At 40.3% G+C, this 18,685-nt stretch overlaps 1 protein-coding gene across 5 annotated transcripts in view; it reads right to left on the bottom strand.

The window, feature by feature from the left end:
• dlgap4b (discs, large (Drosophila) homolog-associated protein 4b) overlaps window positions 1-18,394 on the bottom strand; it is a 51,960-nt gene extending 33,566 nt beyond the window's left edge. For 3 of the 5 annotated variants that reach the window (XM_049732779.1, XM_049732778.1, XM_049732780.1), the window contains exons 1-3: window positions 18,023-18,394; window positions 1,065-1,118; window positions 556-657 (exon numbers count right to left, since the gene is read on the bottom strand). The gene's annotated coding sequence lies outside the window, so the exon portion shown is untranslated. Of the gene's footprint in view, window positions 1-555; window positions 658-1,064; window positions 1,119-14,058; window positions 14,442-18,022 lie in introns of those variants that run through there. The other 2 variants (XM_049732776.2, XM_049732775.2) reach the window with 2 other exon arrangements.
• Between the last annotated feature and the right edge of the window lie 291 nt (window positions 18,395-18,685).

Genomic DNA, 18,685 nt, shown 5'->3' with positions numbered 1-18,685 from the left:
TCATTAATTTACTTTAATATTTGATTTAATATTCTCATCGCTAAAAATAGAACCTCAAGTGTTGAGCCAAATACCAAAATTTGTATTCTAATTTAATATTAATTTAATTTATTGATTTCATTAATTTACTTTAATATTTGATTTAATATTCTCATCGCTAAAAATAGAACCTCAAGTGTTGAGCCAAATACCAAAACACAATAGCTGATTTGTAACTACAGCAAAGTTGGCAAAAATGTTTGGGTTTACATTTGATGAAGATTTGTTTTAAGTTGGAACGCGAAGGTAGCAACACAAACCAAACAGCAGGCGCTTTAAAAGCTTTTGGCTTGGGGTTGGATTTGTGTCCAATAAGCCATGCAGAGGATTAAAGTATGTTAATGCAATGCCAACACAAAGTGGACACCACACACAGACAAGCACACAAACTAACAAAAGTCTTTGCACACAAACAAAAATAAAATGAGCCATTATTGGTTCTCAAAAATCATTAATCATATTGAATGACATTGGAAATGATTAGTTGCACTCATGTTGAGATCAGGCTGCACTTACAGTGAAATTAATCTGGTGTGAAATGATGACCACTGATGTTCCTCAGGACAGAATACAGAGGACGCCGGTGACGCCGAGCACTGCGACCATGTTCCATGTCCTCTGCAGGCGACATTGCTACGTAACCAAAAGTGTCCTTTCCCCCCAAGTGCTCCTCATCTTGCATTCAAAATATTTACCATCAGATAGATTTTTTTTTGTTTTGCCTTTGCAAACAAAAGTCCTGAGAGATTTATTAGGACAAGCCATAGCTTTATATGCATATTCTGTCTGGTGAAGTGTCCCAAAGCCTTCAGGATCCACGCTAGTTCAATCCACACAAGACAAGGTCAAGATGCACCATGTCCCCATGGCCAATGAGCTAATCCCCCTCGGCAATTCTCATATCCTATTCTCCAACACTGAGCTGCCCACTCTCTCATTTGCATGGTCCCGATCACAGTAGCAAGAGAGAGAGAGGAAAAAAAAAAAAACAATAACAGTGTAGATAGAACATCAACACACTCTACCTTATTACTTTGCCGCCCAGGTCAGAGAAGAGCCAATTCAGAGAGGAATAAATCCTGCAACACAAAAGAATCAGTTTTAATCGGCAAAGCAAACACAATGAGAGAAAAAGACATTTCTGGACTTTTTTTTTTCCATCTGGAAAAATTATCAAAACATAATCACACTGTTTATTTTAATGAGGATTTTTATCGCTATAATGACAGAAAAAGTCTGACGATGTGATCTTAATCAGGATCTGAAATGAAATGCATTAAAATCAATTTCCAGCTCGAGATAGGCCAATTGTACTAACGCGCCGATAACACATTTTAATTACACAACACTGATTAGATTCGAGGCTTTTTCCTGAAGCAGGAAAAAAATCAGGAAAGTAAGTGGCATCATTTTTCACCCACATATATGACCTCATGTTATATGTAGTAGAACATAACATAAAGGTAGTTTGTTTATTCTTAGCGAGGAAGCTGACGTTATATTAACCAACAATGTGTAGAAATACGCCAACTTGACACATCCCAGATTACGATAAGAACTCAAGAGGCATTAATTTACGACAACAAGCTCTTTGCCAGGAAACTGCGTTCCTCGAGACAATCAATAAAATCGCTTGGGGCAACCGACCTGAGTAACGCTGATTAAATTGTTTGGTTTATTGAAGCAGCAATCAAACACAAGAGTGGACTTTTGTTCTCGCCTGATGATACCAGATTGGGTGCCACTGAGCTGAGCTGATCACAACCGACCGTTACCTGACCTCCGCTTGATGAGAGGAACCCGACCTCACTGGAGGTTTGCCGGCTCTCGTCATCCTGGCCACATTTTGGATTTTGCCAATGAGGTTCATCTTTCATGAGCGTGAGGTCATTTCAAGTTGGCTACAGAGAATTTTCTCTCTCATGGTGTGATGTGTGTGCCTTTATAAATCATGTCTAATAAACTGAATTTATCACAAGCGGACTCCAATTAAGAAAGAGTAGCAGCCGAAGGATGAGTAGTAAAAACTGCTACATGGCAAAAGTTGTATCATATAAATTTTATAGTAATAATAATAAATTGGTTGGTGCGCCCTACGACTCCCTTGGATGGTTTAAGATTTAAAATCGACACGCATAAAAACTTTCGGGTCATCTGGCAAACTTGTCTTTGTGGCGTAAAAGCCGAGGTTCAATAATGTCAATAATATATTGATCCTTGAAAGGGCACATATGTTTATGTGTTCTGAAATTCCCTTGACATTCTCTTTGGGACTGCTTGAATGTGAACCCCGGGGCGGGCGGGGGTGGCTGCTCTGTTAACAAATGGAATCGAAATAAGATTCTTTTTTCAGTTTTCATCGTTGTTGCTAGCAAACACTGCTAAGATTCCATCAACTGTTGGACTTCAGCTTCATAAACTAACATAAATAGATGTAGAGGAAAATAAAAAGATGAACAGAAAAGTGGGCTGCAGTGTTGCTCAACTTCATGCTCCACTTTTTGCCTCCTAAAAGTTTTAGTTATGGCACACTAAACTCCTTTAACATTCTCAAAGTGCACCACAGTTACACATACTTGCTCCTGAATTAAATGTTAGGGCAAAAGAAACGTCGGATTAACACTGATATATTTTTTAAAGAGCTGAACAAATTTTGGCACGGCAAATTTTACCCGGTTGCTTGATCTATGGAGTCATGTATAAACCCAACATTATCATTGGAGGCCTTCTACGATCTCCGTCGATCTGTCCTCCTTGTCAGGCTGACAACCCCTAATAATCCCTAATTGTGTCAACGGCTGTCGTCGTAGCAACAGCCTGTGAGCGTAACAAAGTGACAACAAGGGATGAGAGAGGACCAAAAGGGACAAAATGTCTCTGTCACAAATGCAAAGCTAATATGGTGACATGTATTCTCTAAATACAAAAACAGCAAATTTGTCTCCTTCCATCAACTCATTTTCCACTTAGCCATTTTGATGCTGCTTCTCATTTTCTGTTGGATTATTTCTCCCTTTACACGTCCCCCTTCGCTCCTTTCGTGAGTATTGGAACACAACTCTCCTTCCTCCGCCTACCAGACTTCTCCGTCAACACCTCCCCTGGGCTCAGAGCAGACCCCACAGGAGCAAGAGCACTAAAATATTGATTGAAGCCCGATGAAGGCGACCGCCAGCACACTCCGAGGGGGGTAAAGGGGTGGTGGTGGCCATCCAGGACCGCTGCCAGAAGGAGTTTGCGCTAAGTGAGAAGGATGGATGTCATTTGCTTGGCAGACGGAAGTGAAATGATGCAGTGTGTACGCTTCCCATGTACTGCGCCATGAGTTTGTCTTCATCCCAACGGCAGCCAATGCTGTTTATTATACAGCCCTCCCCTGTGCTTCGGTGCCCTTCTTCTGCTTTCGATGCTCCTCTTTCATCTCTTTTTCCCTCGCATCTGAATATTTCCCCCCAACCTCCACTCTCTGTCTTGGAATGTAACAGTTTCACCAAAGTGCGCAGCTAATTTGTGATTTTCCTGATTGAATTTCTTTGATATTGGCTGATCTTTTTGCTCTCTTTTGAAGGTGAATTTGCAGAGTATAAGAATTGCCATGGAGACGACAATCTCGCTCCGAGATGTTCATGAAAAGATTGTATATTATTGTAGTATTGTACTGGGTCATTTTGATCTATTTTCTTCATGAACCACTTATATTTAGTGCCATTTCGTGCTTGAAAAAAGAATCACTTCAATTTTGACTGATTAAGTAGAAATGAATTCTCATTCAGATTTAAGTCATCAGTTGAAAGTGCTGTCCTCAAATCAATAACTAAAGTAAGAGCTTGAACTAGCAAGCCGTGTTGGCAAATAATCCACAGTTGGAATAATAAATTAACAAGATGCTTTTAAAAGCATCTTCAAGTAATAGTAATTGCTACTCTTGCAGCAAACTGCTTCATTAAAACTAACCTTAATCATAATAATTGCATGTAAAAGTTTTAATTTCACCACAGCAGTTTCAATCGCAGAGAAAAATTTGCATTTGTTTCTTCTGTGTCTTAACATTGACTTGCATTAAATGGGTGTGCAGTATAATACTAAAAATGGCATCCCATTGAAAATACAACCTAACCCATCTCACCATTTTCTATCCAGCTTATCCCCGTTCAAGGTCAGAAGGAGCTCAAGACGATCCCAGCTGACGTTTGCTGATAAGAATACTACAACTTGGATCAGTTTTATTTAATTACGGGGTACATATGGAGGCAGACAAGATTTCTTTCGTGTTCATGCGGTGAGGTGGAATTGAACTCACAATGGGAGTCGTTTGAGTGAACCGCGGCACTCACGGTGGCTTCTAACAAAGTATTTCATATTCATAAAAAACTATTAAAGTGCCTCTGGCAACAAATGTCAGAGTTGTGGTTAATTACACCTGAGAAATAAAAACAATTCAATTTTTTTCATTTATTCATTCAACCTAAAATTATTATCAAATGTTTCCTTTTATAAAGTAGAATAGACGCATTAATAACGAAAATGGCCGTTTTTAACACAAATGATTGAGTGACAGTTCCCCCATGGCTCTGCTATTGCCTTTGTTTTTATTTTCCCCTCGTGGTACACATAAATAACAACACTAGTTATATTTAGATTTCCAAAACCCTGAGGGCAGAAACTTCAAAAAAGGCCATCGCTAATGCAAATTTCTTGGCATTTTACATGATGCAACACACCCCGGGCATAGCCTAGCTTGTGATTTATTTTCTTATTCTGTTTTATCTATGTATGTGATCTGAATAAACTTGATTCAAAACCATTTAGTTTCACCGCGTGTAATATTTGTTACGCAGACAAACCAAAAGAGCAAGAAACGATTGTTGGTGACGTGCATACACAAGGAAACAATACAATATTATGCTATGGAGATAACTTTTCAGATCCACAAACAAAGAAATGTTTCTTCCCGAGCAAATGCTTGTGGCTTTGAGCTGTTGAGGAGGGAAGATGCAATCAGGCCTGCAATGCGTCACTCACATAGCCGTAGGCGGAGATAATCACAGCTGCCTGTCAAAATTAGGGCCATGCAACTTTCTCCAGGCGTTGATTCAAAATGTATGTAGATGTGTAACATTTCGGCTTAAATGAGAATCTTTGTTAGTGAGCCTCTCAGCTCGTGTCCTGTAAATGCCACCATGGAGGGAGAAAGTGCATCAGGATGTCAACTGCTACAGTTCGCTGTATCACTTACACTCAATTAGCCTGCACTTCTTTGGAACCAGACAGGAAACCCAAAGAGCGAGCATCATTTTTGTGTTTACATGAAATCTGACATTAATAAATCAAAGGGAAAACTTTTCCATCTGTTCCAAAACCAGGCTCCATTCATTAAATACTAGCAAACAAGTTATGCAAGTAAACAAATATTTTCTTGAAAAAAACCCGAATAAGAATAGGTTGACTAGGCAACAGTAATTTCTGGTAACCTTAACACTGCCATGTTTTTTTTTTTTAGCCAACCTGTAGATCAGGGGTGTCAAACTCATTGCCGCATTGTAGTCATAGCTTCTTTCGAAGGGCCATTATGACTGTCAACCCAAATAAATGTATGAGCACCTCATATTATATCCAGTAAAAGCTACAAAACAAACTGACAAATACATTTTCAAATCAGACGAGCAAAAACTGGTGAAATATTTAATAAAAAAGAGAGATTATTAAAAGTGAAGACAATTTGCAATTCTAGTAATGACACACGAATTTGATGCATAATTTGTCTTTGCGGGCCACATAAAATGATGTGGCGGGCCGTATCTGGCCCCCGGGCCTTGAGTTTGACACCTGTGCTGTAGATACACTGATAGCTATGCTGACATAGTTAAGCTCTCAAGAGGGTAAAAGGCAGGAAAATGCTAAGTAGCTTTGTCTCTGCAGGAAGCTCCTCAGATGTCACGGCTGGCACACAGCTGCATGCGACAGACAAAGCTGGCCTTGCGTAGCAAATTTTGCTTCGTCTTGACGATTTTTTTTCTCCTGCTGTATATGTGCTTCAGAGAAAAACAATTTCCTCCTTTACATAAATTAGCAACTAGTTACATGAGCACAGTTCAGGTTTAGTGTAAATTCAGGGCAGTTTTGATCAAACCATTCACTGCTAGTGAATTTAGACATCTTTAGCCGTCAATGGCGGTAAAGGAGTTAATAAAAATGAACCAGAAATGAGCTCTGACCTTCGCTTATTCCGCCTGAGTGTCTCGCCTTCGTTATATCACTCAGTTGCAAGCATTGACGAATTAATATGGGCAATCATCTCGTTCTGTACACTCACATGTGACAATATGACGCTAACATGATACGTCGCTACCGCATGACTGTACCTGATGAGCTGAATCACGTTGACTCACAGGCTTACAACACAAGTTCGGTCATGAAGACTTGGCATGACCTCCCCGTGATCTCTCTGTTGTGGCTACAAGGGTCCAGCTGGTGTGCAAGATTTGTATGAATGGTGTCGATCGCGGAAAAACATTTCAAAACAAGCCTTTACTACGGCAAAGTTTTATTTCATTGTAATGGAAACAAAACTCAAACTCCATTGTAAACCCAAAACCGACCACACATGCTTCTCCTCGCTTTGCTGCAGCACACTATTTTCTCAGTCTCTGTCGAAATAAAATTGATCTTCCAACCAGGCTCTGACATAATTACGGGAAACCGTTATTCTTCCCCATTGTTGTTTTTCGACTGCCTTGAACGGAAGCGAGTAAAACTGAGCTGGTATTGTGCCGTGCAAATGCCGTTTGGTTTAAAAAGACCTAAGTGTATGTGACTGCTGCATTCAGAATCAAATGCCCCCCCCCCCGTCCCGTCACAGTTTGCATTATCAGCTCGCCACGGCTTGGCTTCAAGGTCAAGGTCAGACATGCAACTTGATTTAAATGAGGTCTTGGCTGGCAGCCAACCACTTAACATCTTTATGTGCTTATGTGATTTTTGAAAAAAATAAATAAAACAAACTTACTCCAGGAATGAATGAAAACAAACTGAATTTAAAAACTCAAAGGTTTATAAGCCTGTCACTCAGAAATGTTATCATTGACTCCGTTTTGACCAAGTTGCCTTTTTCAGCATTCAGAGACCTCTCCAACAAGTGTAGTCCATCAGTGCTTTAACCGAAGTCAGCTGTTATCGCACAGCATGGGCAACCCCAGAAGGATTAAGCGCCAATCCCTCTTAAATCTGCCCTCCTCATAAAAACCGTGACACAAGCTCTTGCAGGGATACTGTCGCTGCAGCACAAACATTCATAATAATACCAACAGGCACTGTCAGGGCCTCATCACAATCTACTATCAGCGGCCTAACTCCGCTAGCTAGCTCTTGCCTAGGGTTCAAATGTCACAGCAATTTGCTAATCCTGTTGCTGACATCCCGCTGGGAAGTTAAGAACATTTTCTCTTGTTATGGAATCTGCTTTCCTCAATTCAGTTCCTCTTTAATTGTAGTCATATGCTTCTCAATTAATCAAAGTGATGTAGATTTAATAAAGATGTTTCTGACAGTGTTATCGGAATGCATTAACTCATTAAATCTCTTTCTTTATTTACCCATTGTCAAGTCAAATTGGCAAAATATGCATGCGACAGCCAATACACAAGACTAAAAAAGTTTGATGGATGCTAAACCAGTTAAGACATGGGAGGGGAGAAAAAAAAGAATGAATTATGTCCAGATGAAAGGAGAATCTGACCTCAAAGCACCTTGACAATAGCTTACTTAGGACAGAGCATGGATTTTCACGAGTGAAAACATTCAGCTAAAAGTAATCCTCGTTAAAAGGCGCCCTATCTGTCAAAGTGGGGCAAAAAGCTTCAAGAGCGCCGCTCTCATTAGCTTGAGTCACTGCGACTTTCCGAGTTTCCTTTTAGATTCTTGTTATACCTACTTCTCTTTCAATCTTAAAACTACAGATGAACAACATTGTTCTCTTTCTTTAAAAAAAAAGGAAACATTGCTTTTATCATTCATCCTTCAACACTCCCATTTGCTCTGACAGCGGCGCAGGCAACGAGGTCGGCATTTGGCCTATTTATTAAAGCATGAGGAACTCTGGACCTAGATTTGCTCTGTCATTTTAGAACATCAAGGACTGGCCTAAATCACATATAGGTGACTTTCCAAAAGCATCAAGCAGGAAAGCACATCAAGTACTTGGCTGAAAGGGGCGGAGTTACATAGAGCATGCGCCGTGTTGTACCTTTTATAAGGTCAAGTGAGCTTTTCGATTAAATATGCATGAACTTGTGTGGCCAATGAACGAGCTGGAATAAGTGCTAACAAGGTCAAACATTTTAGCAGGATTTTTTTGGGTGTGCAGATGGCTCTAATCTACAGATTGAATTGTGTTTACATCTGATTATGACCTTGTTCCCAAAAAACAACCTGTCAACAAATGTTAACATAAAGTGAGGTACACACATTTGTAAATGTGAGGCCCAGACGACACACACACACAAAAAAAAAATACAATTTATATTCCAGCTATTCTTATAGTCGTGTTATTGAACCGAGGATGAAATTGACTCCATTTTTGAGACTTGTCTTGCTGTGTTTTTGTTGTATTGCTGCTGTGATTTCATCCTAATACTTTCATCTGATGCGGGCACATTCTTCTACAGCTACAGCCCGAATTACTTATTCCAACGGTGCCGTGGCAAACCGAAATAAAACATTCAGTGGAAATGTGGCTTTTGGAAATGCAGCATTCCAGCAGGGGATTTTAAATGGTAATCTTGTTAACTGTAAATACGCAAACAGTGAATTAGGATTGTCGTACACAGAAATTTGGGCTATCTTTTGAAACCTTCTGTCCTTGACGGTAAAATTATGCTCACAATATGCACACAGGCAACAAAGAGCAGACCATTTTGTCCCCTTGACAAAGTGACACTCGGGAGGTGCTTGACATAAAGAGACATCTACTATTCACAACAAGGACACGAGGACACGGTTACTTTTCTTTTTACTACTTTGAGATTTTACATGACTATAGTAGAATGGTGAGTAGAGCACAGTCATTCATTCAAATGGCAACTTTGCCTCGAAACTATTTTTCTTATGCATAAACAAATATGAACTTTCATGAATTCATTTTGATCCTCCTGATAATGGCATTAACTCATGTGGGCCACACACAAGCCGGTGATATGCCTGTAAGCCAACATATACTCTACTATGAGCAGAAGAAAATCAGGTCAATGGCATTAAATATGAACGTTGCACAGCATAATGCAGCAACAAAGAATATGGACATGACCGACATGAGATTATAGTAATAGATATTATATATATTATTTTCATCATCCCGTTCAAATGGGTTTCTGCATCTAAATGATCAATAAAGCTGATTTCTGTGTAAGCTACTGGGGTGGAATATTAACCTACTGTCCCCACAAGACATATATACAGTTAAAAGGTTCATTTTCCGCTCTGTAGTATTATTCCTCTCTGCAGTATAAATAATCTGTCTTTTCATAAGCAGGGGAAAGTAGCTCAGATAATTGCATGTCTGTTTAAAAAAAAAAACAGTATGGAGAAGAGTTGAAATTTATAATTTTCACAAGAATTGAAATGTATCATTTTCACTAGAACCGCAATGCAATCAGCTAAACGGGCCATTTTGTATTTTGAGCACGCTCACTGTAAAATCACACACAGAGTAATTAACTCCCCGACGTTTCACTCGACCACAAACAAGCAACATACACTTGTCACAGAAGGAAATATTCATTCAGAGGAAACGGTAATTTAGACTATATTAGGAGTCCATGCTGTACACACTGTGCTATTTATGCAACAGAACAATCATGTGCAATCTAAAAACGTGTTTTTTTTCTCTCAGGCGAGCAAGCCGTTCTTCAAAGCCTGTGCAAAGCGCAATCAAGTTAGTCATGTCTCCCAGTGAGAATGAGCAAGAAAGGTAAGAAGGAATCAGCGCTGCAAATCCAGGTTACAGTATAGAGTATGTGTGTGTGTTCATGTGTTGTACCATTAGTTGAAATAGTTACTTTGAAATCGAGAATGTTTCAATCATTCCATTTCAACGGTCCCATTTTGTAGGTGTAATGAAAATGACCCCAAAGTAAAAAGACCAGGACATCAAGTCACAGTAGCAATGCTTTGTGGTGATTCGCCATGCAGAGAAGCAAAAGGATTAGCCATTAGGTGGCCAACACCTGTGTTTTTAATTTATTATGAATGATAATCCTATGATGATGAACTACAGGATATTAGATTAGAACATTGTCAAATTCTACGTCATTGGCAATATCATCCAAATGAGATATTCGAAGGTGAACTTTGAGAATGGCCTGCAACTGTCTAAAAACAAACTATAAAAGCAGACTGACATTTCGTAGTCGATTGATGTTGATTCATAATAAATGCCATACCTACCTAATCATTATTTTTGTGAAATAAACACCCAACATTTCATCTATATTAATTTTATCTTCCAGCTTTGCAGAATTCTTAGCACCTTCCTGACATTCGCCTCTTTCTCTCCATGGGCCTGTGCCTGGAACATGCTGATTGAGTGAATTGACAGTTTGATCTCTCCTCATTGAGAGACATCTTTTCATTCCAGCCGCGCTCTCATCATTACGTTAAGCAAAGGTGCTCTGCACCAGGGACAAGAGGTTTGCTCACTCTTCTGGCGATCAGTCATTGTGGAGAGGCGAAGGATTAGGATCAATGAGGAAAAAGTCGGCGAGAGTGTTCTGCATCTTAATGCGAGGCACCGTGTGGAACAGCCTTGTTGTGAGGGTGCGCTGGTTAAGCCAGCTGAAGTGATGTGCGCCTTCACGGATAGAGAGGGCAAAGCTCGACAAGACAAGAAAAACATCCCGAGTGCACAGAAATAGACAGAGGACAGCTTTTCTTAATTCTGAACGACATATTTATAACAAGTCGCTTGATAGGGGCAATAAAAATTTACAAGCAAAAGAGTTTGCTAGATTGTTATGAAATAGGCTAAAAGTTAGCTTAGTGTCTTCTAATTCCTCTATTACTCTTGCTTCTTATTATTCATAACTACAATTTTTGCTTCGATGCATTCTGGAATGAAGAGTAACAGGCGAGGATAAAATGTAATACAAAGAGCTAATGAGAAAGAAAGGCAGCACGACAACTAGATCATTTTCAAGAACTACAAAATGAATTGTGACATCTCATTTAAAAGTCATTGTTTTCAGTCAGTCCAATTGTTATAATGGCAATCACGGCCGTGTTACTCAAAATGGACCATTTTCTTCTCCACTGAGCATAATCTCGTTGACTATTTGCGATCCCTACATGCTTATTTATGAACGCAAATTGGTAAACAGAACAAATATTTTCTCCATATTTTTCCCAATTTCAGTGTTGCTGATTAAACACAGCCACTACTTTGGAAAGCCAATAAGACGAGTGTGATCAAACTGCAAACACACTTGCGAGCGAATACAAAGATGCTGTGTTCTGGTTCTATAAAAAGTTCTTCCCCCACCAAAAAAAAAAGGAGCAGATTTTGTCTCTCCAAAAAACACAGTGCTCCAACCCAAGGGAGGGCAACATCTGTAGCTCTCCAGGAAGGAGCTTTAAATATAGACATCTGCTACCTTTTTTTTGTCACTTTTTTTGTGGCTAGAGCTTGTTTCTTTATTACGCTAATATATAACTTACTATATTTAAAAAAAAATCCTTTAGAAAGCCACAGAAAGGCTGTGTGATTGAACGGCTATTATTCAGTGAGAATTCCACACAATGCTGTCACCAGAGGCACTCTGATGGAATCTCGTCCCCGAGTGACCGAGCATCACTATGCCACCGCTTCAGATATTTAATATAGGGCGGGCCCTATACATTATTAAATGACCCTGTGGGATATATATGTCGCTTCCGTCTTAACTTTGTCAGGCCACAAATAAAAAAAGAAAATGGAATATGCCACCCTTGAATCCCCACTTACACGCCCGCGGTTTTAATATGAGCCATTTGTCTTACTGTCTACATAATACGTGATATGAAAGAGGTGAAATGCAAATTTGCATAACCGACAATAGGAAATACAGATGCAACGCTTCCCTCCCTCTTTGCCTTAAGATGAAATCAAAATCATCACAAAGTGGAGATTTCATGCAGTGATATTCACAGTTGATCCAACGTTGAGGTTATCGTGGACCATGGAATGCTCCGACAGTAACACACACCAAGAAATCGGACACAAGCAAATATTACATGACCAAAGCTATGCATGCATACAGTGTGGAGGGTTCAAGCTAGACATGGCTGCAGGCCTTTGTACGTCTTTGTGTGCGTGCGACGGAGACGAGCAATGGAGGGCAGAGTGCTGGTTGGAGTGACGAGATGTGATGAGACACAGTTTGTGAGTGCAGAGAGAGAGACAAAGAGAGAAAAATGGATGAGTGAGTGAGAACAAGAGAGCCAAGATAGACCTAAATATCTCTGAGTAAGCAGAACCTAAAATGTTCTTGTTTTCCTGTTTTGGGAGGGAGGCCGGGTGGGAGGGAGGGGGGGGGGGGGGGGGGGGTGCTTTTCAGGTCACTCCAAAAACTGTGCTAATATGCAAGCTAGTCCTGAATCCATTGTTAATTTGATGGCATGGAAGTTGGTGCTGGATTTGAAAGGATCCAGCTTTTGTAGTGCATACAAGTGTTTTGTGTTATCTATTCAGACATGTGGACTAATTCTAAAGAGCAGATTTAGTTCATAACAAGGGCCTAAAGGTGTTGCCTTTACAGTTTGTGAGATTAAAATATCCTCCTTGGATGCTCCAGTTGCTACGTGGCAGCCATCTTTCATTTAAAATATAGAATGTTTATTGTAGCTATACTACAGTGGCTACAATGATCATAGTGGAGCAGTTGGGGGCGAGACGTGACAGTCTTGAGCTAGATATCATAATTCTTCAAATAGTAGCTGCCTCTATTATTGGTTAAAGCGCCTCGATTAGCATCTTGGGTACATCATCAACCCCATGAAGAAAAAAAGTAATTTGTTCACTTAACTGCTGAGCCCATTTGCTTTGTGTTGCAAACCAAAACAGCAGCACCAAAGTACAGTGTAATGACAATTGGCCTTCTAGTAAACTGTGACCTTATTTCCATCCTTCAATTCGCCATCATTTTTGTTTTAGATTTACAATCCCTCACTCATCTTCAGTTCAATTCAAACATGCCCACCCAGCCACTATTTGAGGAAGTATGGCAATTGATGCGAGTTGTTTTTGTCATTATTATTGTGCCCATCTGGTTGAAGAGAGTCCAGCTGGTCCCATGCCTATTTAGAGATGTGTCAATCAATACAGCAATTCTTTTCCTTGGTGGCCAAGAACCAGACAGCCAATAATCTTTTACATTTTGGTTTCACTTGAGCAGCTTCATAGCAGTATATTTAACTCAAGTACATGCAAATACACTTTATTCAGAAGTTGCAAAAACTAGGATAGTTGAGGGAATATATTAATTATGATTAGATTAGGTCTGTTTCATTGCTGCTAAACATACACCAGCCATATATTAGGTACACTTTTACAATTTAATATAATGAAACAAGAGCTGTACTAAAAAAGTTGGTAAAAATAATGCTTACTTTTGGATCGCGCACTCTCTTACTAAAGTCGACGTTTAATTAATAAGTGGTTGTCGTTCCGTGTGGCGCACAATAGAACTGCATCATAATGGAACCGGTTTCTAATGCGTACTTTGGTTAAATCATCAATTTGAGCAAATCCATCATTTTTCACACATCAGCATCTCTTGGATGTGCGTCTGTGTGAGTAGCAATTGTTTGATTAAACAAACAGTCGTACATCATTTGGCACAAATAGAAAGCGCTCATATTTTGAAAATTGGGTCTACAGCGCAGTTCGCATTGAGTCCAGATTTGACTTGAGTCACATTTGTTAGGCATGTCAACGCAACATTTTCTTGCGTATTTATTTGTGTTGGAGTTGACGGCAACAACAGTTTTTACCTTGCCTTGAAGCCGATCTCTCCTCTGCTACGCTTGAACGACGGCGAGCACAATCAGCAGCTTCTATCCATGCACCGCAAATAACTTCCCAAGACACGAAGATGAACGGCGGCCGCTTTAGGGCGAGAATCAGCATTTGTCCTTTTCTACTCGCCCGCTGAGTTTTTTGGGGAGGAAAAGACGACAGAGCCGCTCCACAGCCAAACGACTTCTCCACTGGCGACCGCGCAGTGAGGCGGAGAGAATGAGTGATAAATGCGTGCTTGGATGAAGAAGAGAGTGAGGAGATGGAGAGAAGAGGAGAAGAGAGGAGGACTGCCTGCCTCTGTGTGTCACGCAGGATGCTGCTGCAGACTAATAACCGAGGGGAGACAGAGAGAAAGCGAGGAAGAGACCTTTAACAAACGCGGAGTGCTACTGTTTCCGGGGCTTGGGACACCCTTACTCATGCTGATTCAAAAAGAAACAAAGAAAAAAGAAAAAAATGTACACATATAGGCAGCATGGAGGTATAGTAGTCTATGGTAGACTTTAATTTTGATTGAGCCAAGATATATTCAAATAAATAAGTCTCACAGCCACAGCAAAAGAATATTTTAAAAGTAAATATGCATATTTATGCATTCTAACATCTGGTAGAAGAGCACTTATTGTTCTGACTGTCAAAATGTTCAAAACAAGCCAACAACACCCAGAAACAGGATCCAGCACCGTGGACAGCTCTCTCTGCAGACGATCAAGGGCAGCCAGCCACTGCCACCTTCCTTTTATCATGCCAGTCAATCAAAGTTCATTTTGGGATAGACTGATAAAAACAAGTTACTAACTAGGCTGCTTGAAGGCACAAAACATATAAAGCATCTATTGAATGAAAAAAAAAAAAAAAAACGGAAAGGTGTATGAAAGTCACTGCGGCACCAGAAAAGTTTTTTTCAAGTGATTGCAGCCAAATGGCAGTTTTTGTCCTTTTGTGAGCCCTGTCATGATTGCTAGCTGAGGCCCAGGGTGAAAATACACAAGTGATGTATTTCTCCAAAGGTCACCATTCATTTTGACACTGCACACACTATTCAGAGTGAGTGATATTGTCATTCCCTGCCGTTTAAAGTTTCAGCACTTTTTCCACAACAGGTTCAATCAGAACCGGTATTTAAATCTTCTTTTATTGTGCCGTTCACATTTTGACATCCTGTCACAGTCATAAAGTGCCATCAGTAGATTCAAATAAAGATAGTGACTGGAAGAGAGGTGTGTATTTGGAGCCATACCCCAAATACATAAAAATGTTGGAACTAGCTTTAGCCGTGAGAACAACTAACACAGCTAAGCCTTTCCTATTTCTTAGAATGCTGTCTGGACCATCTTGATAAATGTAGACATTTGTAGCATTCACATAGCATTTGTGATGGTGAAAAATAATAATAAGCTTACTATTTTCTGATGCTCTTTACTCCTTTTACTCAATAAAGAAGTCAACAGAAAGAGTTCACCGCCAATTTACGAGAGCAACGGCACCGATGTCCTCGGCTAAACGTTACGTGAGTATAGCCTGTCAGCCTGTGCCGCTCGCAAAGTGTTTTCTTCACGGGTAATTGGATTTTAAATGTGGTTCTTTTCTGGTAGTGTCCCAGGACACGCTCACATTGACATACTGCAGCTCAGGGAATGAAAGCATGTTTGATTTGCTTTAGGGAGACTGAGCTGTGATGTACAAGAGAGGGAGCGTGACCTCAACATGAGTGAATCAATAATTGCTTCTCCAACAACTCTGTCAGTATTTCTGTCTGAATTCATCTCAAGTAATTAAAAAAATAGCACTTGGTGCACATGATGAACACTCAGCGGCATGTGCAAGGTAAAAGTCACACTGTACAATATGTGTGTTTCAAGCCAAATGTGAATTTAGTGCGACGTGTCATTTCAAAACCTTCTCACATGGTAGAAAATGATTTCGTCTTTGCATAGATATTTTACCTATCATGCCAAATTCTCTCTTCAAACACACACAACCAGATGCAGGCCAATCTGAACTGCAAACAGAAGGAGTTTTCAATATTTGAACAACGATAAACCATTTTGGCTGTGCTGTTCCGAGCTGCTGTCTGGATTGCACAGCGCTGATTTGGATTCTGCTCGATTTCTTTGTGCTCCCTCGAGACATTGTGAGGAAATGCGTGTGGAAGCTGATGATGGGATCACAAAGGAGTTTACAGGCCGTCGGTAGCGATGGGGTTACTGTCTTCGACAATCAAACCGCATTGTCGTTTGGAACGGGACCTGGTGGCTTCTTTGTTGATCCTCATTACAGCATTAAATCAGACAAATAACCTGCACTGTACATTCAGATTTGCGATAAATGACACACGATATAATTACAATAGATTAGGAATTGTTCTCTTGAGAAACCATTTTCAGGCTCGACGACTGACAGTTTTCCATTCCTTCTTCCTTTAATACACTTAAATGTAGTTTTAACCTTCCATTGCGTCTATTTAAAACACAGCCTTGAGCCAGTGGCCATCGTAACCCAGCCACAGATGGTTGCTTAATGCTAGCATGGACATTTAGACTTGACGGGGGGAAATAAATGAAATCAGCCTAATGGGAGCAGAAGCAGCTTTGGAGTAGAGAGGTAGCAATGAAGGATTAGCATGTTGGCTAAGTAAGCCTGGCTGTTTTTTTTTTTTTTTTATACCAATCAAGAAAGTGATTAAGTCAATGTACGTGCACGACAAATTGAATACGTGACTGTTTTGTTGGAGATAGTAGTAAAATGGTTAATAAACGTGCAGAGCGTTACTCTCTCTAGTAAGGCGTGATATTCTATTCTCTCTTGTTGGTATGTGTCCATAGGCCTGGACCTATGCCCTGTTCAGCCAGGCTCTAACATACTCACTCTCTTAAGTGTGTGCACACACACGCACGACTAAAATAGTGCAGTTCATCATATGGACCTGCAGGCTCTCATAGGCCGGAATGCACATTCACCATCAACCACCTCCTGTCTGTCTACTTGTGTTCATGATAAACGTGGAATCTATATACACCGCACGTGCACTATGCCTTTTCTTCGTGCTGTAAGCCAGACAATGTTATGCCAGCGTTGGTGCACTACCTCAAAGTATTCAAATCAAAACAAAGTTGTTTTTAGTCAGTAAATGTTTCATCAAACTTGACAAAATTATTGCAAAATATATTTTTTTTAAATCTCAAGCATGGGCGGAGCTAGAGGGGGGCCACGGGGGGACTGCACTGTAAGTGACTTGGGTATTTCCCGTTTTTTTTTTTAAATGCCTTAGTCAGCTCAACAAATGCATGTTACAGCCATGAATTGGTGCAACATGATTTAAAAAAACAACCAGTATAATAAGAAAGTATGATCTGGAGAGGATGTTTTAATCTTCTGGAACATGATTGAATAGCTGTTTGGATCAGATAGTGTTTCTTTCACACAGTCTATCATACCCAAAGTCATAATTCACCTTGAAATCATTAACGGCTTCTCTCTTTCCTGCCTGTGTACACGTTTTAGCTTTACAAAACTATCGAAGCATATCCTTTCGCACATTCTTACAAAATGAAGAGAGCATGTTTAGATAAATTGCTTGAGAAACAGCATCATTAGCAACACCTTTTTAGATGGCAAGTTTGTGTGATAATTGCTTACTGGAAAGCAGATAGGATGAACATAATAGCTCTGCTGAAGAGGAGTCACTTTTTCCTGCTCTATAAATAACAGAGGAACAATTTATTATGCTCCTTGTCTGCTTTTTGTTCATTTAAGGAGATATGAATAAGATTAGACTCCAAAGGGAAGAGATGATGACCGAGGATGTCAGAGTCTCTCAAATCAGGCCTACCACAAACCAGAAAGTAGATAAAACGCGACCTCTAGTGCTCAAACATTTTATAGCTTGCAATGAACAGTTTTGCGGATTTTAGTGGAATAAGAAGAGCAACTTACAGTTAAGGCAGAGTTGTGGAGCCAGGTGGAGGGAAGCCAAAAAGTCAGGATGTGTTCAAAATCAAGACTGTATTAATTTACCAAAAAGAAGAAAACAAACAAGAAACTCATATGATCAAAATCACTAAATTAACAAAAATCCAAAATAACAAGGGTCAATTGTACCCCCCAAACTAAATCACTAGGGTTAAGACAAGACTCAACTGGCCTCAAACATTCAACACAAAACAGTGAATCTAAGCAGATAACTGAACCCAAACAAACTGACGAGACAACAAGAAACACCAGGACGAGACACAAGTGGAAGCCAATTGGAAAACAGAAGGGGCCGGACTGCCAAGAACAGGTGGACACAAAAAAAGCTCATGAAACATCCATCCATCCATTTTCTGAACCGCTTAGTCCCCACGGGGGTCGCGGGCGTGCTGGAGCCTATCCCAGCCGTCATCGGGCAGTAGGCGGGGGACACCCTGAACCGGTTGCCAGCCAATCGCAGGGCACACAGAGACAAACAACCATTCGCACTCACACCTAGGGACAATTTGGAGTGATCAATCGGCCTACCAAGCATGTTTTTGGGATGTGGGAGGAAACCGGAGTGCCCGGAGAAAACCCACGCGGGCTCGGGGAGAACATGCAAACTCCGCACAGGGAGGGCCGGAG

This window comes from Syngnathus scovelli, chromosome 11 (genome assembly GCF_024217435.2).
Source record: "Syngnathus scovelli strain Florida chromosome 11, RoL_Ssco_1.2, whole genome shotgun sequence".
Classification (NCBI taxonomy): Eukaryota; Metazoa; Chordata; class Actinopteri; order Syngnathiformes; family Syngnathidae; genus Syngnathus; species Syngnathus scovelli.
Note: the sequence above shows the minus strand (reverse complement) of the source record. Positions and strands in the feature narration are given on the sequence as shown.